The sequence below is a fragment of the Stegodyphus dumicola genome, chromosome 7 (genome assembly GCF_044657685.1).
Source record: "Stegodyphus dumicola isolate Sdum_Otavi_A_Nest chromosome 7, ASM4465768v1".
Lineage (NCBI taxonomy): Eukaryota > Metazoa > Arthropoda > Arachnida > Araneae > Eresidae > Stegodyphus > Stegodyphus dumicola.
The window spans coordinates 172,475,480-172,501,577 of record NC_140774.1 but is presented as its reverse complement, the minus strand read 5'-3'; positions in this window follow the sequence as shown (position 1 = coordinate 172,501,577).

Sequence of the window (26,098 nt, the reverse complement as noted above, 5' to 3'; positions counted from 1 at the left end):
TTATAATATCTAAAATTTAAAAAAAGCCTGAAAGCTTTCAGATTTTGTATTACGTCCAAAGGGCCGCTTTTTAACGTTTCGTGTGTTACCTTTGCTTATTAAATATCATGCTCTTCATACTTAAACCACAAAAATTGAATTCAACGGCAATACCACAAAATATTAAAAACATCGTATCTTTACAATTTCCGGTAGAAAGTCTCGCGCCCTGTAAATAAAAATGTTTCTTTTCCCGTACAGTGTTGCCATTGCTCGCTTTGAAATCGTTGAGTTTGTTAATCAGAAATTCTTTAAAGTTTTATAAAATATGAAATCTCTATATATAATACAAGAAAGAGTCTGTGTGTCGTTCGTTCGTGCTGCGCGTAAGCTAATAGACCCAGGGCTACGAAATTTAGTACATAGGCGTATCTAGACAAGAGCCAGTGCACCTCGAAGCGATTTGTTCAAAATCCGAATCCGAATTTTTTTTTAATTTTATCTTTTTGATTTTATGGCATCATTTTGAATAGTTTCATTCTTTTACAAATGTGGTTTTTATTTGTATTTGATAAGATTATATTTTTTTTCCTTTGAGAACATACAGACTCCCCGTGCACCACATATGTACAACACGGGGCTTACAGAAGTAAGTTAACTAGAACATTAAAGGTTACATGTATAAATAAACATTAAAAATTACATGCATAAATAAAGCGAACAAAAGCAGAGAACAGCAGTCTGGACTTCACGAAAACAGATAAGTTCACTGGCCAAGTCACTTCGAACATTTTCAAATCGTTCTGTAAGCATAATCTAGGGCCATCAAATGTAGGGCACGAGAAAATCAAATGTTCCACATCCTGAGGAACTCTTTTAGAACATTCACATAAATTGTTTGATCGTAGATTAAAACGAAACAGATAACTTGCAAATTTACAGTGACCAGATAAAAACTGCGACACTTTAAAATTTAGCAAGAGGAAAGACTCGGAATTCAGTCTATGGTAAATAGAAGGAAGGAACTTTTTGGTGACTTCAGCATTACAAGATGAAATGTATTTCTCATTCCACATAGCTAAAAGCTTTATATAATGAAAGAACTTCCAATAGCTCTTTGGAATGCTAATGTTGATATCAATGGATAAATTTAAGGCATTTTAGCTAAGAAATCAGCTCTTTCATTTCCCTAGAAAACATGATGAGCACGCACATAAGCAAAGCAGATATCAATACCTCTAATTCTAAGTGAACTAACAGTTACTAGGGTTTCGATAACTAATTTATCGCAGCTGGTAATACTGTTTAAAAGTTGAAGATAAGAAAGAGAATCAGAACAAATAAGGTACTTTGAGGATGTTGTCCCATGATCCCGGATCCATTTGACGGCAAGATAAATGCACAGAAGTTCTGCTTGAAAAACTGTACATTCATTCCGTATACGGTGTCTAAGAAAACAAATATCGGAATGGCCTTCAAAAAGAACAAATGCAAGGCTTGTTGTTCATCTTGCTGCCATCTGTAAAGAAAACCATATGAAAACTTTGAAATAAGTTCTCTCTTTATAATCACAGAAATTTATGGGTTCTAAAGAAGCGGAATGAGGAAGATCAGTGAAGGGGACAATTCCATTAATACAGTCTTCCGAAGCATGAGTTGCCAATGACTCAAAAATATTATTCTTATATGCAATTTCAAAATCAATAGGTGGAACTCCTGCAAGAACAAAAGTAGGCTCATAGCTTAAGGTTCTATAACCACTAATAATACGAAGAAGAATTCTCCGTTGAATCTTTCTTAAATTTCTTTTGCTAACCTTCTTGGCAAGAACATGTCCCCAAGCACGACAGCCGTACGAAATGAAAGTTACAATACACTGCTTATACATGAATTTCTTAACATCGTAGCTTACTCCAAAAGTATTTTTGGCGATTCGGTGAAAGCCATTAATAATTTTTTCACATTTAGCAGAAAGAAATTCAATGGGCTTTTTCCATGTTAATTTTTGGTCAAGAATGACACCAAGATATTTAACATTTTCTACAAATTCCAACGGAGAATTATCGAGCATCAAAGAAGCAATATTTTGTTCATCAAACGTACTGGGAACAAGCATAGCTTTACCTTTTGAAGGATTGAAAGTGAGTTTATGAGAAATCGCCCAACTGGAGGCAAAATCTAGAACTTCTTGTGCTCTCAAAAGAATGTTATTCAAAATCCTTCCTTGGAAAATTAATAGTAAGTCGTCTGCAAACGGAATTTTTAAACAACCGTCGAGATGACTTAAAAGATCATTTATGATTATGTTCCAAAGAGTAGGTCCGGATACAGAGCCTTGAGGACAGCCTTTTTCTAGAGAATAAACCTTAGATTATATTGCATTAATTTTTAAGCATGAACGATTTTCTAAATATTGAAGTCCACAAAATTTAAATCATGCTACAATGTTTAAAATTTGGAGATTTTTTATATCCCCTTAAAATTCTTAGAATTGCAACATAAGTTGTTTGAGAAACAAAAGATGGAACACATATTTTCGCAATGGAAGATTCTAGCCGTTTATAGGCGTTAGCCGCTGCTAAGGCCAGAGGCGGTGGCCTCTTCATTATAGATATCCCTAACATGTGGGCCATTGTTGCCTATTATGAAGGGAAAGACAAATTACATCCATGCCCTCTCCAGGATTTGAATTCCGGCCCTTCGATATGGCAATCAGAATCACTAACCACTTTACCGTCTGGACGCTGAAAAGATGGAAACACTGAGGAGAGAAAAAAGCTCCAGGCAAGTAACGTAATAAAGGTAGCTTTTTAATCAGGTTACGTAATAAAAGTAACGTAACAGGTTTTTGTACTTATTCTAGAGTTATTTAAAAATAATAATCGAATAATAACTTCTAAAACCCATCAAACTTGTTATAGCCATGAATATCTGAAACAGCTTTGATAATTATAAACAAAATCAAAATATTTTTAGAATGGCCTACATCTGCCATCCACACTATTGTAATTCTTTCAATGTTGCCAATTTACTACATCCGCAAGGATATCCTTTCACGTGATTTCCTCTCGGTGGTTATTTGTAAACTTTGTGGTAGTGTAACTGTTAAAGAAATGAGTAAAACCAAACTCATGCAACATTTCATCTGAATAATAAAAATTTAAGAATATTTTTAGTGCCCTCGTATGCACAGTTTTTAAAGTGTCTTTCGGAAACCGAGGGAAAATTTGTTATGCTTGATGAACCTGTTTCCAACCCAGAATGCCTTTCTCCAGCGGTCAAGCGGTAAGATTGCTGAAAACTGCTAGGTCGATCTGAATTCTTGTGAGTAGGACGACTGCATGGGTGTTTCTGATAAGGAAACAAAACACGAGTCATTTTCTCTCAGAATGACTTTCATGAATTAAACGGAACATGAGTCATTTTCTCTTAGATTGTCTTCCATGCATTTATCCCTTCTTTTAGGAAGATAACCTTAACGTGTTTCGTCCTAATTAAAAAATTCCTTAAACCAAATGCAGTAGTTTCACCATGCTGTAAAATTTAAAATTAATAGGTCCATAGCTTTTACGTGAAATCCGAACAAACGTAGCTAAACACGCCCCTATGAAATTTTAGATATTAGTATATAGGAAGATTAAAATTTGTATTAGCCTTTATTATAGCAGACGTGTATAATTCTATTGAATAAATCCCTTTTAATTCCTTAAATTTGAAAAAATCTTGTTTCATATTTTTCTAATTAGCAGATTGAAGAAATATATGGAATTTACCTTTAACTGACTTTAAAAAGTAAAATACTTTTCAGAAGTAAGCCCTCTTTTTGCATTTTATTAACCATTTTGTTTCAGCTTTGCATGAATAAACACTTTTCTCATATACTACTAGCATACTATATTTTTAAACTTTATTGCTAGAGAATTTCCAAAATATCTTGATAGTGAAATACTAAGTGATTTTACTAAGATATTCTGAAATTATTCTCGGGTAAAGACTTTTAGTCAACTGACATTTAACTGATCTCATTCGATTTATCGATGCAGGAAACAGGAAAAATCAGGCGAGCCATAGCCGAGATTCGAACTCTCCAATGGCAGCCAAACATGCTTCCACTTGCAAGGCATGCATAAAGGAGATGATAATTCCTTACATTTTCCATTGTGATTGCGAACGAGATCACCTAGTCACCAAATCCAATTGGTAACGAATTATCGTCTAGAATAGTTTTAGTTCAAGGGCTGTTTGTAAAGTTATTAGATTTAATTCTGAGCGGGAAATATGAAATAATTAGCAATTTTCTCTCCAGTATTCGAGTTCCGAATCTCCTGCTTATTTAGCCCGTCATGCTTCCAGTTACATTACGAATACACAGAGATGAAAGGAAAAACTTCTTTGCATTATTAGTAGAAAATAAAGTTACATTAATGTACGGTATATAAAACGTAAGCTTTGTTTTAGTGATGCCAAATACTGTAAAAAAAAATTAGCGTTTTCGTGTTTTCCTCCTTCGAGTATATACCAGGCTCATTGAAGGGAAGTTAGTCATTGTTTGTTAAGTTATGCAATTCCTCACCTCCCAGTTGTTTATCAGTCTTAAATGCTTATTGGTTTCTTCTATTAACCCTGTATTACATAATAATATCTTACTTCGACGAAGCTTGTTTGAGATTCAGATTCAATTAATTTAGTGTTTATAGATTAAATTTCTCTTTGTATAAATTATTTTCACGTGTTTGTAATGATTATTTTGTTAATTGGCAATCAGCAGGCATATTCTTTGGCTGATTATCTAATCTCAACTTTCAGTTTCTATGTTTGCAGTGCCTTAGCATTGGCATTACCATCAGATTATTTTTTTCATAATGTTATGGAGTGACACTGCTTAAATTTCCTTACCCTTTCTCTGCTCTTAAATTAATTCCCTGTAGCCGAGATAGTAATCCTCCTTTTCACATCTTTCTCCTACTTGTCTATAATTAGAAATGTTCTTTTCCTTTATATTGCTCTAGAATCCCGTGTGATTTCTTTTTCTTCGCTTTATTGTTCATTCATTGTATGTACATACCGTTAATTTTAATTCATCTTCATTGTTGTTCAGGAAACAAATTAATTTGATTATATTGATGTTAAGATAAAGAAAATGTTATTCTTTCGCATAATATTTATATGTAACTAGTATTAAAAAAACAGCTAATTTTTTCAGCTAAATGAAAATGATTATGTTGCGCTGATGAAATAACTGGCTATGAACAGCATATTTGTCAGGAACTCTTGCTTATATACTAAAAGAACAATGGATGAAATGTTTGTTAAGCAGCAAGACAGATATGTACTAATATAATTTTAATAGGCTAATTTTTGTAAAATATCTGATGTGGACACCACATGAGCTCCTTGTACGGCCGATTAAATTATACAAATTTTGTGCTGCCTTTCATTTAAACTTATTTCCTCGAATTTTATTGGAGATAAATTTCTCCTTCAGTCGATTCACTTCTCACTCAGCGGCAAGGCAAAAGTACATAAAAACTCAAAACATCTTCATTAAAAATTATAAAATATAGAAAAACATAAAACACCAAATACAATTAATAACATTAAAAAATGGTTTTACAATTAGAACTAGAGTTATTACTCAGAAAAAAGCAATTCAGCCAGCGGGCAGAAAGACAGATTTTTCGGCACACAAAACTGAAAGCTTGCTTTTGTTCCCACTCGGCAAAAGGACGCAGAAGTTGGTGCAGAAACTGAATGAATTCCTCTACCAAACAAAAAGCGGATTCATTAGGCTTAGTAACTTTTTTTACTTTTTTACTTAAACGACTCTAAAAATATTGCTAATTCTAGAATTACTGTATGTAGATTAATTAAAAGCATAAAACACCTTAACCGGAGCATAAGAACAACATAATTCAATCACTTTTAAAGCAAAAAATGCACAAATTACCAACATATAAGAATAAATATATATATAAGAGCAGTAGCCTATAAAAAATTTCAACGTTCTGAGACTACTCGTTTTTGAGTTATGCGAGATACATACATACATACGTACGTACAGATGTCACGAAAAATAGCTCTTTTGAATCCATTTTACAATAAATTTTGGGAAAAAGAGTTCTTTGTTCTGTACGTACGTAGAGGTGTTACGCAAAAACATAATTCGAAAGGATTCAAGAGCGGCAGAAGCGGATATTTCACTGAAAGGTGATACCCGAAATATTTCGTGATTACAATACTTCTTTTACTTTAATTTACTTTTTAAAAAATGGCAACTTTAAACAATTCCATAAGTAATAACTCAGCTATGTAATACTATAAAACATCATTCTCAATGATTTCATCCTTTTTTATCTGATAAAAAGTGATGGAGCAAATGTCGAATTCTGCAGTCGTACGAATTCAGCTTCATTTCTCGTTATTCATAATTGCTAAATATATGAGCCTTCTGTTTTCAGATACAAATTTATTTTCTCACATTGGTCGTCTTTTTTGTGTACTTTCCAGATGTCCGCTTTAGAAAATTCAAAATTTCGAATTACATACTTACGTACTTAAGAAGATTTGTACACGGTACTCTACTTCATATTAAGAAGTTTAATTAAAGATATAAGTAATTTTAACCTATGACAATTGTAATACTCTTGTTTTACTAATTCGGATTTAACAAACATATTTTTCACTGAAATTAATTTTTTACATTATTATAAATATTTGCATTTTACAAAAAGTAAAATGTTACTAATTTTGCTCACTCGAAAATAAAACCCAGCTTGCAGTTTAGGATATATTTTAAGAAATAAAAGTGTAGGTGAACACTTATTTTAATTTTCGGTAATTCCGAAAAAAGAAATAACAGTTTTCTTTTTTGAGAATTTCCTTGAAATAACAACGCTATTTACTGTAACTCAAAGGCAAATTTAGCTTTTGTGATCAAACATACCAGTAAATTCTTCAGAGAATGTTAACTAAAACTGAAATCATTTTAGCTGATGTGTCTATTATAATTAGTGGTATTTATGCAGTTTATATGTACTGTGATTACTTATGTTGGTTTAATATTTAGTTTGCTTGGTTTGGTATAGCTGATTATCGCAAAGCATACTAAAGCTGTTCACCTAAGTGTAGGCATGCCTTCGTGGAGGACTTTCTAAGAAAAATTGCTTCGTATACACGTCACATGGGGAAAACCATGAAAACGATTATGCAGCCAGCCCGTTTGCCTGGAATTGAATCCAGGTCGGAACTACCAGTGCTCAGCGATTTTGCCGCTCGACCGTTGGTGGGCTGGTTTAATATTTAAACAGTTTAATTCTTCTACATAGTATGTTTGTTAAATTCTTTCTTTCATTCTGCAATTTCATTTATCAAAATAACTGTTTATTAGCACCTAATAAAATTTAAAGCAAAAATATAACCAAACAGGGGCATTGTTTTCAAGAAAATATTTTACTAAAAGTTACAAGTATTTTATTAAATTGTCGAATTAACAAAAATTGTGCGGTCTGAAAGCTTTTCTTGATTTATTTCTCAAACTGTAACCATGAACTATGACCAATCATTCAAGTATCATTTCCGAGTACTTCAGTAATTATTAGTTAACGTAAATTTATTTTAAATGGCTCTGTGATTATAAGTTATTATTACTATAAATTTATTCTAAATACTTCGGGAAGTATTAGCAAAATTTTATCATAATAATCTTCAATGTATAGTTTTCAGTTATAATCACCTTCAGTGTTTTCATGTACAATGTATTGTTATTAGTTATTCTTATACCAATATTTGAGATATCATATGCATTAACTCTTAAGCATTTTATATTAAAGAGTTACCAATCAAACATCTAGGAATACATAAATTTCGCTTTATGGAAAGTTCTACAATTTAACATCATTAGGCTTTGTCTGATTCTAAAAATTAAAGCAAGTATTCGATTTTATAGATTATTTGAGCGATTCTACTAGTCTTTGACAGTGGAAAGCATCCACCATTCTTCGTCTCCTGAGAAGCGTGTAATAGCTATTTAACAATTCCCTTAACTGCGAAGTGTGTAATGTCTATTTAACCTTTCCATAATAGAACCTGTTGAATATTTAAGGCAACTTAAACAGTCACATCTTGGGCTTAACAGAGCGAGCGTTCAGAAGTCAGGATTACTTTGTCGCTTACTATATCTCTAACGCCACACCACTGGAATCGTAATACACCATTCCAATGCCAAATACCGGCCGCCAAAGCGGGAACAAGCCTGCTCCGGTCAAATCCCGTAATCTAATTTCCAGGCACTTCAATGTGAGCCCTTCATCATTACCCAGATAATACAGCCCTGGTCATCACTCACCAGACGATGCCCAATTTGTAATTCTGTCAGATTCAGAATGCGCGGCACCGATGTAGATAAAGCTAAACGTACTCCACGCTCACGTTGAGCGAAATCTGTGGACGAGAATAGATGTTAATCACAAATAAAATCTCCATTCGGAAACGAGGAAATGGAGCTCTCATACTAGATTTGTTAAGCATATATAGTACAACGGAGACAAAACTTGTTGGTATGGCACAGAATTTTGAAGAGAACAGTAGCTTTCATTTTACCCTCATAAAATCTAATTTGAAAAAAAAAAAGTTTCAAAATTATGTGACAGGGTAAGAGTAGTTTTAGTATATGCAGTATTAGTTGAAAATTTAACTGCATTAAAATTCGTATAATTATTTCAATGCCTTTGGATCTGGGCTCGAACATAAGTTAGGATACGGACATTTGTGACTATAATGTCTTTGCGGTATGAAGGTACTTGAAATCTATCAAGAAGAAATCCAATTCGAGAGGTTGGTGGTGTTATGTAGCGAATTTAAATTATTAATATGTGTTTTAAATTATTATTATTCTAATATTTTTATTTGTATTCATGTGTATTTTAATCTGAAAAAAAAAAGTATTCTTAAGCTCTTAAGGTTTAACTCATTATTCTTGAGTGGGAATTGTAACAAAGGCGAGAGACGGTTGCGAGGACACACATCTGGTTTATGGCCTTTCCAAAAAGGAAGGTAGTAGGGTATGTATTGTCGCCTTTTAGCTAATGCGTGTGAAATGGAAATCGTTTTTCCTGTCGCTTTGGCAGTTTTCTTACTTCAAGACAGTGGGAGGTGTACTAAGTTAAATAATTGGATACTCGTAAAAGCTAGTTTCGCTTGTTAGTTGGGGGGTCTTTTTTTTTTCTCTCACGTTATGTGAGTGCAGATGTTTTTCGGATTGCATTGTCAGATTTTCTGGTGTTTGATTCGTCATGGGTGTGTCATTTTCTCAATTTAGATAACTTAAAATTCCCAGATTGGTAAGATTTAATTTTATGATTTTTTTGAAAGCCTATGAACTCACAGAGGCGGAGAAACCGAGATTTCCTGGGTGCTTGCACCAGGCTAGAGTTCTTTCTGATTCTGATTTTCAAGAAGAGTAAGAGGAGAAAAAGTGGGGGCTTGACCCTTCGGGTCTTGCTTCTCGCGAGCCGCGTGAACAGCCGGCAGAGGGTATGATTTTTCTCTCGGCTTTTAGCTGGCGAGAATTTGCGTTGGCATAAGGCATAGAGCTCAGCAGAAGAATTTCGATTTCTCTTATCCCAAGAAATGTTCGGCAGATTCTCTTGGTGATCCTGACATTCTGATGCGGTATTCCTGTTTTTTACCGGCTTTGACTTCCTAATTAGGTTTTGTTCCAAAGGTGCTCTACGCTCATGGTGAGTTTCGGGGCTTCCAGAATGAAAGAGACTCGTGTAGGACCCTTCTAAGGTGTGCATTGCTGTTTATTCTGCCTGTGCCAGCTGCGTCGATTTTTTTTCCATCATTCCATGCTCTGAAATTTATTTATTGTAAGGACAGCTTCAGTGGTGTTGCAACCAAGTCATCTTTAAAATTCGCAAGAACTGTCTGCTTCCATTAACGATGATTTTGTGAATAAAGGACAGCAGGAATAATGTGGTGCTCGAGTAAACTTTGGACGCTGGACGATCTGTGGAGCGGTCAAATCACCTTATTAAATCAGTATACGAAGGTATTCCCGAGTAAAGTGAGTGTTGCAGATTGGACTTCACCCCGTGAGTGATTTTTTTTTATTTGTTTTACTTCAATAATTATCTTAATACTCAAGCAGGAATCGTCATTTTAATGTTTGTTGAAATTTGAGCAATTACTTAATTTAATTAATCGATGTGGAAATTATCAGTGTTCTTAAAGTGAATTACCATAATAAGTACTTAAAGTTAGAAGATGAAATGGGAGAAAATACTAGTGTTACACTTATGATACAGTAGAATTTGATAATGTTAATCTTAATTAATATAAGCTGTAATTTGGTGTAGTATTATGTGTTATTTTGCTTAGAAAAAAATATGTATTACTGATCAGTTAACCATTATTTAATTATATAATATATATTCAAGAATTTAATAAATGTGTGTTTAAAATTTAATTGCATTTGTGTATTTATGTAGCGTATAATTTACTGTGGTCTGTCATGTCCCTCCATTTGTTTGAGCCGGGAGGCTTTTAAGAAACATGGAGTTTAATTGAATTTGGAGTTATTGATTTTCCCTTTACATAGGTTACTCACAACGCAAACCTAAAAGTAAATTGTACTATACCACTAAACGATTGATTGATTGATAGATATGATATACAATTGATTGATAGATTTACTATACGAATATTTTTAAGAATGTCGAAATGATATTTGATTATTATGAAATAGATTTTGAATGTATTTGTTATTTGATTTTTTTTTTTTGTTATTTTTGTCCGGCACCATCAGTCAAAGTCCAAAGTTAAAAGGTATTAAAACAACAACATAATTTTTTTCTATATAACAGTGGTAAGGGAAGAGAGAGGGGGTATACAGTCCTTGTATTATATTACCCAGATGATACGTATCAAGAACTGGAGATGAATTAAGTCAGGTAGCCCATATGGAGACATACGTTGTACAAAACGTGGGAAGTATGCTTACCTTTGATGGAAAAACATCTCTATTGTACTGCATAGTTTCGTTCTATAAATAACCCCAAACTGTGCCTATCGTTCGTGGTCACACTGTATATTTGACCATTAAAGTGTACAGATTAAAGATGTAAGTGGAAACACACTGTTTAATTATTGAATGTTGAGTTACCTGTTTCAATCTAAGATCAAACAATTTACTTGTATTCACATACAATTTATTTGTACGTAAATGTTAAAAAAAGTACCTCATAATGAACATTTGATTTTCTTATGCCCCTACTTTGATGGCCCTAGGTTATGCTTGCAGAAAGATCTGAAAATGTTCCGAGTGACTTGGCCAGTGAATTTATCTGTTTTCGTGAAGTCCAGACTGCTGTTTTCTGCTTTTGTTCGTTCTATTTATGCATGCAACTTTTACTGTTTTAGTTAACTTACTTCTGTAAATCCCGTGTTGCGCATCTGTGGTGCAATAGGAGTTTGTATGTTTTCAAATTAAAAAAGTTCAAAATCTTTCGAATGAATGCCATAAAAACTGTCTTAGCTTCAAAAGCACTTTTCATTACCAGTTTTAAAAATTATAACACTAGACTAAGAGGAAGATAATTTAAAAAGGTTATACTTAAGCCGGAATCTTTGACAACACATTTCCACAAGATATTAAGTAGCTTTCGATTAGCGAATGCAGACTCATTAATAACTGTTCCATTATTAATAGTTTATTAGAACGTAAATGAAAATCAGTAGTACCCATTTCCTCAAAACTGTGATGGATTATTCAAATTTTGCAATGTTTACCTTCAGTTCGTAAATTACAGTGCAAGTAAGCCTCACAAAATTTAAATAACGCCTCACAATTTTAAGGAATTTGGGAAATGCTAATTTTGTAGAAATAGACAATAAAATGAATTATTATTATGGAGAATTTGACTTTAATAGCATTTTCGGGAATTAATTGTAGTAAACTATAGTCAACTAGTTTTATAGTGCTTCCCATAGCTGTGAATAACTGCTGTTGCGCTATCGATTTGGTATTCGAGCTCTCATTTCGTTCTTATCTGAGCCTTTTATAATGTATCGTATGTTATACCATTAGTTATTTTTTGGTTGATATATATTTTTTCTGATGGTATTTTGTTTATACATATTGTCTTTTCTAACAACGCTAGAAAGCAAATTCTCATGCACCGTGTCTTAGCAAATGGTTTCACATACCTGAATAACTGTGCATTAGTCTTAAAAATTGTTTGAATGCTAATATATGAGCAGAATTTTCTCTTGCAGAATTTATATTGAACGTTCAAATAGTTAGAAAAGTTACTTTGAGTTATTTATTCTGCGAATAAACATCAAAATTATTAATTGTTATTAATACTGATAATCTAACAAGCAAAGTATACGCAAGAGTTTGAATGTTCATCATTCGAACAGTAAATTACTTGAATATATTTTATATGTACAGTTAAACCGCTCGTGCTTGATACACCAATAAGTATTTGGACACCTGTGATAGAAAAGAAAAACTAACTTTATTCAAAATCAATACTTGTTAGAGCCTCCACGAGACGTGGTATTTTCTTCCATTCGGCTTGGAGAAGACATAGAAGTTCCTTCACCGATTTCGCACGGGTAGTGCACCCCTGAATTCGGCAATGCAACTCGTCCCAGAGGTTCTCGATAGGGTTCAGGTCTGGACTCTGTGCAGGCCAGTCCATTCGATGATCTCCATTGGCACCATACCAAGCCTTGGTTAACGTCGAAACATGACAACTAGCATTGTCGTCCTGAAAGTAACATGGGTCCAACCCGTAAAACTGCCACAACGTAGGAAGCACATTGTCATCCAAAATAGTGCAGTAGGCATCGGAGTTGAGCTTACCATGAATGGGGACCAAGGGTCCCAGCCCATACCAGGAGAAACACCCGCAGACCATAATTCCACCTCCGCCGAACTTGACTGTTGGCACAATGCATTCTGGCAGGAAACGTTCCCCAGGTAGACGCCAGATCCAGACCCTGCCATCCGAACGGTAAAGGGTGAACCTTGATTCGTAACTCCAAAGAATCCGTTTCCACGGATCTAGGGTCCAATTTCGATGTGCTTTGCACCACATTAACCGAGCAGCGCGGTTGGACTTCGTGATCAAAGGCTTATGGGCAGCAGCACGACCATGAAAACCAAGCAGATGTGCTTCCTTACGGATGGTATTCATTGAAACAATACTCCCGGATGCCTGTTGAATCTCTTCGCGGTTGAGGGCCATCGGTTGGGTGCGGGTCTTCCGAATTTCTCTGGACCGCTCTCGTTGGTCGCTATCTCCCAGTTTCGTTGGTCTGCCGACTCGGGGCACATTCCGACAATCACCGTTCACCTTCCACTTCTTAATCACATAGGCCACTGTCGATTTTGGGTACTTCAGATGGCTAGATATGTCCCTTAAGGATCGGCCACATTTGTGATACCCGATAATTATACCTTTCTCGAAATCAGAGATCTCCGAACTGCGAGGCATCTTGCATGCGACTAAAGCCGATGCTGTTTCCTACACGATATATACCGACGGAGTCCGTGAAATACCTTAGTACCGCAGATATCGTCATTTGCATAGATGTCCAAATACTAATTGGTAGTCAGTGTATTTTGAGTAAGCTGACGATAGCTGAAAGATTATATTTATTCAAATTCATCAACTGCCATATTCAATGCAAAATTCAATTCAACTGCCATATTCAATACATTTGATGAAGCAAGTAAATTTACTAAAGTTTTAACTATGAATTCTTGCCAGATAGGAAAATATTCCTTATGTCTATCTTCAAAAGACATAAGAGAAAAGGGAAAGATCTCACGAAAATACATTTTAAGTGAAACGCATTTAAATCAAATGCATTTTCTTTGAGTTTAACATCGAAAACTTCATTGCTATTTTGCTGTGTTTTCAGATTAACTTTATGGGCCTGATAAACTGCTATCGATTATATAACTAATTAGGGATGAAGCTCATCAAGTTGGGTAGAAAAGTTCGGCATATACAAGTAAATCAAGGAAAAGGAAGGAAAATATTTGTTTTTCTGACTTACAAAATGATAGTGTTTCAACATTTCAAGCGTTTTGAGTCCAATTGCGAGTTTGTGTAATCAACATTGGCATGGTAGTCTGGGTATCTCAGTAAGAAATTTATAAACAGAGAGTTTCAGGATAGGAAATGGAGAATGAGCTTTGAAATAAGAGTCAACAATTGTTAACTTATCTCTCCTTTCGATAATTGTTTTCTTTGTTTTCTTTTCGGGATGATTTTTTAATTAGTTAGCAAAAGCTTTTCTTACAAAAGATTCCCTGGTAAGGAATTATGAGGCATAAATGGCGAAGGACTGGTTTTTGATAGGAGCCCAATTTCTCATTGGTTGCTTACTTAACAAAACATCTTATGCATTTTCAAAAGTACGGATAGAAGGACTTTAACATTTTTAACATTTCTGAGGCATTCCGCGGAGATAAACTGAAGCATCTAAGATGATTGTGTGCAAAATTTCGTCATTTTTATTGACAAAGTCAGAATTTTGTCACTTAATATTGGGACGTTCCAAGTGTATAAAACAATTAAAAGGTGGATAATTGTTTTCCATACTATTCGAATCTGTTTTACTTTTACTTTTATTAAATGACTAGAGAGATTTTCAACTACAGAGCTCTTTCTCTGGGAAATTGTTTAAATTTTAATTGTATAAATAGGCAATTTTATTTTTCTGGTTTATGAAAACGTGAATTTTATCTGTTGGATCAGGCAGGCTTCTCATTAAAGCCTTAATTTGAATATTCTTTCGTTCTGGAAGGTACTGAGCTGCATTCCATCATTTGCAAGGAAGACAGTTGCATGCAGAAGGAATCCTCAATTACCAAATATTAAATTTCCGATGTTACTACGAAAGGTTACAAGGAATTTTCAGATTTTTTCTGTAAAATAAGTACCCAAATTTTTTCCAAATAACTCCAACCTCGAACAGACAATTTTAGGGAACTCTTTGTTTAAAATCTGGCAATCAAGTTTCAGATTAATTTCAATAACGCTATCGCTTCTTCGAAGATTCTTTAACAACATTATTATTATTTTCAGCAACATTATAGTATATTAGCAACATTATAGTATAGTCAACACATACAATACATTATAGTATTAGCAACGTTATAGTATTATTTCAGCAACATTATAGTATAGTCAACACATACAATACATTATAGTATTAGCAACATTATAGTATGATTTCAGCAACATTATAGTATATTAGCAACATTATAGTATAGTCAACACATACAATACATTATAGTATTAGCAACGTTATAGTATTATTTCAGCAACATTATAGTATAGTCAACACATACAATACATTATAGTATTAGCAACATTATAGTATTATTTCAGCAACATTATAGTATAGCAGTATTCTTTCAACAACATTATTATTTTTATCCGATGTTTTCGTGAGAAAGAATTGTTTCCGATGAACTGATCACTAATGCTATAATAGTTCATTTTTTGGGTCAGTGAAAATGGTAACATTGCTCTCCGAATGCATCTGACATTCAGTTTATCTACCCCTGTGTCTTGTCCCTAACTAATCTTCCCCTATTTCACCTAACTCTTTCAAAGAAATCTTCAGATTTTTAAATTTACTCTCACTAAAAATAAAAGTTGAAATGTTTTGAAAAAAAAAGTTGAAATTTTGAATGTATACTGAGGCAAACGCGAGCCAATTCAGTGTATTGGTATCAAGCTTTTCCTCATACTCAAGCCAACTTCAAACGTGATCCTAATTGTGTAAATTGTGGCGGAGGTTCTCTAAGGACCCGTGTTAAACCTAAAACAGAAAAACTAACATTTGCGTGCTATAAATCAAAATATATACTGCAACTTATATGGGTTATTCCTAGCCCTCACACTGAAATTCCATCCACCAAGAAATATTCAGACGGTGTAGTTTCAAATCAATACTACGCTTCTGCTGCTTCAGGATCTGCAAATATAGTACAAGAATTAAAAAAAAAAAAATAAAAGGTTCGGTCATTATTTTAAACGCCTCCGGACTTTGCAGTTAAGCATGACAACTTGCAGGTCTGCGCATGCTCGTGCCATTGCTGTGTGTGTTTTCTTGAGCTGTGATTTTTAGCTTTATTTTGTGGTAATTAATCTGTGTAAACTATTTATTGTGTATAATTCTGTTTGCGCAAATGCTTTGCTTTATATTTGGGCAATTTGTTTCAAGTTTAAAGAAATATTGTTAATTTCATGGCTCTTGCAAGATTTCGGTACAGTTAAGCCTAGAACAACGATTTGTTTACTACATCTTTGAGAAGTGCCAGGAGTTAAAGGGGTGCCAGGATGGACGAAGAGGACCATGATGCGTTTTATAGTGCGCTTAAGTGATGCTCTGAAAAACTTGAAACGGCTAATTGAGTCAAAGTGTAACATGAAACAGAATATTCATGAAGAGGCAAGGCATGCAGTGTGCGAGTTAAAGTGTTTGATTACTAAGAATTTTGAATGTATTAAGTCGAAGGGTTACTGTGAAGCTTGTAGGGAACGTTTTAAAGACATTTTCGTAAAACTAACGTATGCTAGTGCTGTTCTGCTATCTTGTGGACAATGTGAAATAAAGTTCTTTAAGTTGTGGTCTTGTCATTTCTTCGGAAAACTGTTCGTCAGAGCATATTAAAAAGATTCTTAAACTACAAATTAATCCTTTGGAGAAAAGAGTTGGTGTTTTCAATCTAAAAAATAATGAAATTGCAAGGTATTGATAGAATGTCCCTCTGAAAATGATTTAAAAAAGCTGCAATCTGAAATACAAGTAAAATCACCGGAATTAACTGCCTTTCCTCTAGACGAAGGAATCCTACGACCTTAATAAAAATGTCCCTAACGAGATAAAGGATGAGGATGTTCTTGATGTTTTTAAAAATCAAAATTCAAATATTATTGCTTCTGAAAATAAATGGAATGAATCTCGAATTCTATTTATGTTAAGGAAATTTCAAAATACGAGACACTAAGTTGTTGAGGTGCATCCAGACCGTACAGGTATTTTACAGGAATGTAGATTAAAAATTTCTTAAAGTATTTGTGCTATGGATGATTTTTATCGTGATTAATCCGTGTTTTAACTGTTTAGGATATAATCACTGTGCTGAACATTGTAAAAACCTCCGCGTTTGTTATTTCTGTGCACGTGAACATGAAAGTAAAAATTGACCACATAAGAATTTAAAAGTTTGTATTAATTGCATTAGACGTAACCAAAAAATGAAAGACGAGGAAAAGAATTAAATTTTAGCCATTTTTCCTTTTTTTAAAAGTTGCTCTTGTCATGGATTTATGAGAAGTCAAAATATATCAAGAATAAATTATGGATAATAGTCATAATTCTATTTTAAAATTTGTTCAAATTAATTTACATAGATGTAAGTCAGCAACTTGTTTTGAATACGGAGGTAAATAATATTTCTGTCGCTTTTATTCAAGGGCCTTACTCTTATCATGGTCTTATTCCTGGCTTTCCGAGTTCCTTTAGGCTATGCTATGATTTTAATTCAGAAGTCATAAAGGTTGCTATTGTTGTTCAAGCCGGATTTCTGCCTACGTTTTTGGATTTGAGATTCTTCGATTATAATATGGTGACTCTTGACATTATCTTTAAAGATACAAAATATATTTTTTTTATTTTCATACTACTTTGAGCCTTTCCGACGTATTGACTCTGATTTACAGAAAATAAGTCGGGTCTTCCAGGCTAGGGATTTTACAGAGTTTATTTGGGGTATGGGTTCCAATAATAAGTCTGAACTGTGGTTTAGTCCTTACAGTGATGTTCGAGGAAACAAGCTTGGAGATTTTATCAGCTGCTATAACTTATATGTGATGAATGAGGACTACGGCCCTACTTTTTGTTGGGAAAAATAAAAAATTTGTTAGAGTTTTACAAAATTTAAAACAGGTAATAAAACAAATTCCAGATTCCAAATTCGGGCTTCCAGTTGCCCATGTTCGGTTGAAAGACTACGTGTTATTCAAAATGTGGGATTCTCTAGGTACTATTGTTTTTTCACAGTGCGAGAAACTGTCATGCATTCATGCAGACTCTTCATAATTTAGTTTCTTTAAATATACGTGACAATAATATTTGGTGGCAACAGTTTGAAAAGTGAATCAAAGCAGAAAGTGAAACGACGTAAAATGCCGTTTTGAGAACAGCCCTTTGGTTCTAACGCCTTTTGGACTTAAAAAACAGAATATGTATGACAGATATAAAAAAAAGATAATATAAAAAACAGAATTTGAACCTATTACAACTATTCAACGCAAATTTTGGGTAATGTGTAGACGATACTCACTTATTGCGCATATTACTCCCTTATGTTGCTTTTACTAAGATCCTCTCAGGCCTTAAGCAGCGTATGTGGAAGGAAGCAGAAAAGCTTTGATATTTGAGAAATTCATCGTGAAATTAATTAATTGTATATTTACTTTTTAATATAAGTTGTTAAGCTGCCTCAGTAACTTTTAAAAATAAAACTGTTTAAACTGAGGTTTATAATTTTCCATGAGTATATATGTCTGTAGTGAATACTCTCAAAGTTCTTTAAAAGCAAACTTTTTTACTGTATTATAAGTTCATAAGTTAATATACAGTCAGTAAATTCTATGTTAATTAGCATCCATATGTCGTTTTTATGTTTTGAAGTCACTCACAGAAACTTTACTTTGTTATATTTTCTCCGTTGTTTATATTTTTAGTAATTCTTTTAGGCTTAACTGGCATTCCTGTTAATGAAAAAGTAAAAACTGTTTAAAATTACATTCTATATTCTGGACTGGTATAGAAAGAGGAATTAATAAAAGCTGGAAACAAAATGCAGCTCATTTTTGAGGGATTCATTTAACTTTCCATGATCAATTTTACTTCAGCATATCTATGAGATGGATAATATAAGAATAATATGCATCATTATATCAAAATTTTGTGAATGTAAAAATTTGAAGGCATGCAGTAATTAAACGAATGAAAACTACTTCAAATTTTAGTTCTAGAACTTTTAGGCAGTTAGTAATCTATTATAATATTAATTAAGGTATGGTTAAATAGTTATATCAAATGCAGAAGTTTTTTAATTATTGAATTCAGGAATTCTAACAATATTGTTGCTTGACTTAGGGTTCATAATAGATTGAATATACACAGGAACGATGATAGTTTAATAAAAATTTATTTTATCAAAATAAACACTTCAAAATCCTGGAATTTTCCGCAGAGTATCACACAGTACAATCGGTAGTTACGCATCAAACTACTAAGAACGTTAAACACAATGCAATGCAAAGCACATCTAAAGAGAAAGCTAACTCGGATATTTCAGCTCACTCCAAACTAACAACTCGCAACAACAATAACTAAGCATTTGAGAGCAGATGCTCTCTCCTCGGTCTTAAATAGACTCGCCGCCAAGATATTTCTAGTAATTTCTGCTTCTCGAAATTACTGGAAAGCAATACGAGGGTGGAATTACGGTTACAGCTAGAATAGCAGACAATTACATTTATTCAATTTCAATACATATTAAGATGAGGCAGGGACCAGACCAAAATGTCAGCAAATAGTCACCAAATTTGGCGACTTTTGGCGATTTCTTGCCAAATTACTGTTGTGTAGATAATTCTCTGATCGCGTTAAAAAACTAGGTGAATTATTTTCTGATTTAAGAAAATCTTAATTTTATTCTGTATATTTACTTGATTCTGAACGATTTTCTTGATTCTTCTTATTTGATTCTGAATTATTTATTTTAATGCTTTAATTTTGGGGAAAAACAGATGCTTCTAAGAATATTATTTAGTTTCAAACAATATTATTTATTTTCCTTTTATTTGCAATTTTTGTCCAAGCTTTGATTCATTGTGAAAAGAAGCAGGGAAAGGAGGCGATTTTGCTAAGTCATGATTACGCGCGTTTTGACCTTATGTTTTGACCTAATGTTCTAGAAGAAATTTCATTGTGCAATTAACCTTAGGACAGGAAGTACGTGACAGAAGGGTCAGAGGTTGCCACTTAACTTCGATGTAAGTCATTCAGGTTTGGCGATCGGGGGGCCCGGTTGTTGGCTAACTGAAGAAGGGCGCGCATGCGCGATCACCCTTAATTCTTCATTCAGGGGTTGAAACGCAAAATTTGTCCAAATTAAGGGGGCGATAATTGAAGCCATTGTGGGAGGCCGCGTTTGTGAAGGAGACGAAGAAAATTCGAGTTTGAATCACTTACTTACCTTTGACTAAGACTGTAACTTCGAGCTTGCTCTTGGGTTGTGTGATAGAAAAGGAGATGTAATTTTCGTCGTGAGATTTGTTTCCGGCGGGGAGCGGCAAATATGCGCCCCGGCCGCGTTTTGGCTAAGAGGCGAGGTTGAAGAGTGGACGAGTTTTGCTGAAAGATTTAAGACTTTCAAGATTAAGACTTTTGGACCGACTTTCGAAGGTGAAGGGTGAGAGTTAAGTTTCTGGTGATGACTAAAGGAGGATAGTTATTCATCCAGTTGTGCTTACGACAGTGAACGGCAGTTATGCTATCCGGCCGCTGATTTGCTCTATGCCATTATCTTAAAGCCGACGACAAGGTCCTTCGGTCTTGCATACAAAAATACCTCGCTTCATAGTATATGATGTCCTGTTGGAGCGGTAAGTCCAGGCAGACAGCCTTGTGGGGCAGCAATTTTCTTGCCTTCCAGAGTGAAAATTCTTCGTCGTTAGAAAAACCAGTTACCGGCCGTATGTTTCGCCAATAGTGCCAGGACAGGACGATGTCCTCTGAAACTTCGATTTGTAACCGAGGGGCAGTGCCGTCCGACGACAGCTTGGTATTAGGATACGAGTTCTCCACTTCAAGATGTCTACCTAAGATAAGTCCTTTTTCTGTGTTTGCCGTATGCCTGAATTTTTAGTCAGGTTCCAGAAACTTCCTTGGAATTTAAAACCAACTTTGAATCTTAAAATTAATTATAAAGGACTAAATTGCCTCCCCTTTCCCCTTCTTAATTTACCGAGACAAACCTGAAAGTCTTCATATGAAATAATATAATATGTTTGTGTAATCATTCTTAGAACAGAAGTTGAATTGCAGATAATATGTTTCTTTTAACCTCTTAGAAATTACTGCAATAGTTCATGTTAAATTAAGAGTCATATAGTAGATTTGCTAATCATTGATTTAAATGTAACAAAAAAGGAAAATGATAAATTGAAGAATTCACCTGTGTCTAAAATAAGAAAATTGAACTGTAACTAAAATAAGAAACCTGTAACTAAAATAAGAAAATTGAGTCTCTGATTAGGATAAGATTTAATTTTAATTGTTGAGGAATTTGAATAAACTTGTATTTTAATCTGGAAACCTATTACTTATGTTTTCTTTATATCTTTTATGTGTTTTTCTCATATATATATTGATTTTACATGTTGTTTATTCGATCCTCTCACGGCGCGGTCCCGGATGCTTAATACTCAACGCAAAATTTGTACTTTATCTTCATTTATACGATCACTAAAAATGTGGAAATTAGCTAACTCTTAATAGTTTAGTTCTCAGTTGATATTTAGTTAGTTACGGTTCACCTGTCTGTTTCTGCATTGGTTTTCTCCCTAAGAGGAAGTAGTAACACAGCATTTGTGCCATGATTCTCACTGCAAAGTATAGAAACAGAACATTGGTCTCGTGAACTCAACATTGGTGCCGTGACTCAACATTACCGAGACACTCATTTACTTAATCTTAACTGCACTTGCCCCTGTATTCTTAATTTTCCGGCATAGCTTTTCTGATTAGATTTTTCGCATTAAATTACACAGAAAAATACAATAATTTCACATATAACTGAACTAAAATCATTTACCTATATGCAAAATTCGTAACAATATATAGTTCTATACAGAAAAAAATCCGCAAGAAATTTACTTATTAATACATTTTTAAGTATGGAAGTATTCCAAACTCATTTCACACTTTATGAAAAAGTAGTGCTTCGGAAAACACAATAAGTACCTAGTGTATTATTAATATATACACATTTGAATGCTTACATACTTGTTACATGCTTGTATTGCGACTTGCTCTCGAATAATATATGCATACGAGCAGAAACTATTTAGAAACGTTTCGAAAAATAAACGTGCCTTAGGAATGTTGAAAGTAATTTAACATCGCTATAAGCTTGTTTTTTCTTCAAGAAAGAACCAGATTTTTTCTGTCAGCACAAGGGCATTTATTTGATAAATTAGTTGACTTTACTTTTTTTTATTTGAAGTTATTTTTTCTGCTAGAGTTTTTTTATGAGGACGAAATCAGTTTTTGTGCTGAAATCCAGCTTTCTTTTTTATTTGTAATTGAAGGATTTGTACAGTTTTCACTTAGATTTTAAAAAAAGTTTTCGTAATTGTGATGACTTCTTGTTAAATACATTAAAAAACTTTTGATAATTTTTTTATAAGCCTCAAATGCTTAGCTGCGAGACGATTATTTTGATTACAAATTCAGAATAAAAATAAGGAGTTGTAATGGGCCGGTAATCAAGCGTTAATTCTAGATAAAGAAGATTTTACTGTTAACTTCTATCGCCCTGATTAGGTTAGATTGGATTATTTTAACTGAAGCAAAATGCATCAGTGCTTTTTCTTAAAGTTGTCTTTTATAGGGCAGTCGACGGGAAAATTGTTTTGTTTGTTATGTGTAAGGTGATGGTATCTAAAGAAACTCACTTGCAATAAAATCGTTTACATGAACTAAATTATTAAGGAGCAAATTTAGAGGGCATTTGTTCAGAGTTATTCAAAAGACCTATGGGAGCTATAGTCGCTATTTAATGGCTAGTATGAATATGCAAAATATTAATTAAACAAAAGAAAATTAGGTGCTACTGTGATTAAACTGACTTACATAGTGAATAGATTTGTATGAAACTTGATATATATGCTATTCAATTTACAAGAGAAAGATTTCCAAATAAAGTAGCGCAATGAAAAATATACCACCAGATGGCTCCTTTTAACATAAGTTCATGGAAATTGAGAAATAACGTCCTTTTGCTAGAATAAAAAATCTGATGTGTAGACCACATGACTTCCTTGTACGAAATATTAAATTATTCGCATTTTTTCTTGCATTTCATTTAAACTTATTGGATTGAATTAAATCTACTTCACCGACAGCGCATAAACCACAATAGAATAATGCATTCTTTAAAATTCACTCTAGTATTTGTTTATCATAGCGGCACTCTGGCGCTAGATTTAATTAACAGTATTATATTTCGTTCATATTGTAACTCATAATGCACAAAATTTATATCATTTAAAGAATAGAATTATCTAATCGTTGCCACATGTTCTATTCAAGTACTATAAAAAGCTAGAATGATGTATAAAAGAAATTAAGCAAATAAAACAAAAAAGAAACAGTTTTTCACAGACGATTGAGTATTTCTCATTCAATTAATTCAGTTCTCACTTCGCGAGAAGGCAAAAATACATAAAAACTCAAAATATCTATATTAAAAATTACGAAGTAAATCTTAAACACTTATTTCCTCGAAAAAATTCCAGAAAGGATTAAGCATGATTTAATTGGCAATAATAAATGAAGGCGTTGTCTTTGTTGTTGCCAAGCTAAGTTTTCTAGATTGGCAACAAATCCACTAGTCTGCTGCTTCGAATGTAAACAATCAATGGCCGCCATAAAAAAAAAAGGCATAATGGCACTTAAACAGCTTTAAAATTGTTGATAATTCTAAAATTATTGCATACAGATTTACTAAAGGCATAAAAACCTTTACCGGAAGATAGAAACAACATAATACAATCATTTTTAAAGCAAAAAATGTACAATTTACAAACATATAAGAGTAAAGAAACTGAGATCACTGAGCCGGGTATTAGAGTGGATATATATATAAATATATTTATATACGTTTGGTGCGGCCGATTGCAACCAAAATACGAGGTGTACGTTCGTACAGACGCCACGAAAAGTTCTCTTCAGAATTCATTTTAAAGCAGTTTTATAATTTTTTTGGAGGAAACGAGTCTTTTATTCTGTTCTTACGTACAGATATCACGCAAAAACATCGTTAAATTGCCTTCGATAGCGGTCAAAATGGATATTTTCGTTGAAATATGCTGCCTGAAACTTTTCGCGATTACAATACTTCCTTTTTACATCGTACAAGGAAGCAAAAAGAGGACTTAGTTTTGTGATATTCTTCTACCATGAATTTTTAATCTCCAAGTTTTTACTTATCAAGGAATGTGAGCTCATGCCAATTTTCATTATACATTCTATCACAAAATCTTATGACGCTTGGCTATAATCTAGTCCACCAAACACAGTTGTACATATTTTCTTATTTAACAACACTATGGCGGTCATTCAACACTATGGTATCAGAAGGTCAATCTATCCCGCTAAACAGTATTTGGTATTTAAAAAATTCCGACGTTAACAACGAAAGGGAAATATGTTGAAGTAAAGTCAAAAGCCGCTATAAAGAATTTCAAGAAATCGGAAGTTTGGTTTGTTATATTCGATCCGATAAGAAAAATATATTATTATCTCATAGAGAATGGTAAAAATGGAACGATAATTGAATAAAAAATACATTGTCACAACACATAAAAGAAGTGAATAATAATTGTGATTATTAAAAATCATGTTAAGATTTAATTGTAAGTAATACTGCAGGCAGTTATTGAATCTGTTGTTCGATTTATATAAGTTTTTACAAAGTGCCTGGCAAATTCACTGACGTTTGTCTGAAGCATTTTGTACAAATATCGGCAAATGATGATTTCTTCGAATGGCGATTCATTTCAACAATGCCTTTTCAACATACCTACGTTCTATCTTTCTCAACACTTTTTCCATGTTTGAATTTTTTCCGTGAACAGAAATTATAGCTTCGGTTTCTTTCATATGATCAACTAGAAATTTGGATAAACTGCATTTCTGACATTCATTGACTTCGCATTTAGTATTTTTTAAATAATGTTCACCTTTCCTTTTTCCTTGAACAGACAAAGTTTCAAAATTCCCATAATTGCATTAGTTTTGCATAGAATTCTGTTTGGCAAGTCAGTCAATAAATCTGAATAAAATCAGAAACCGAGTTATCATTTTTTGATTCAACTGTGAAGCGATGTCCTAAAATATGCATATCGTATCCTCTCCGTCTTAGAGATAGGGGTTATACCTATCTATAAATTTATAATTTTATATTTGGCGGACCGCTAATAAGAATTTAAGAAATGGTAATATCAGCAAACTACACATATTTAGTTCACACTGAAAAATTACATGAAAAGTACAAAAATCTTACCTCTTTGTACAGAAAGCTTCACATTTCCATATCACTGAAAAGGAACTACACAAAAAGCAAGAACAAACCGGCAAACGCAAAGAAATATCAATAAACTGATAGTATATGCCGCCAATTTTTAATTATTGTAAACATAATAATCATCACTTACTCAACAATGGCGCCATCGATTAGCAATTAGCCAAAACAAAAATGGAAACTTCCAGTGGTGCAATTATAAACAAAAATGCAGATGGTTCTCATAAAAATCCATCAAGATGCCTATTGACACGGAGAAAAACTGTGTTATTAACGACCACAGTAGCATATGTTTGTAATTCAAAACGAAAGAGAATTCCAGTTCGCGCTATTAATGATAACAGCAGCATATGCATCGATGCCAACTCTCACTTTCAAATGTCGCTAGACACACCTGCAAAAGTAGCTAAAAATTCGCTAAATTCAGAAGCAATTTCACTAAAAGTAGTAGCTAAAATCAAAAAAATATATATATAATCCATATTCCATAACAGGTTTTTTTAATCGTCATTTTTTAAACTGAATCTTCATAAAAATATAAATAATGTTCCAATTTTTTTTGCAGACCATCAAAACGTTTTCACGGACCACCAGTGGTCCGCCGACCACCGGTTGGAGACCGCTGATCTAGACACTGCTTGAAAAAATGAAGAACCTGCTTGAAACAAAGATTTTATAAATGACGGTGAGCAACATGGCTTG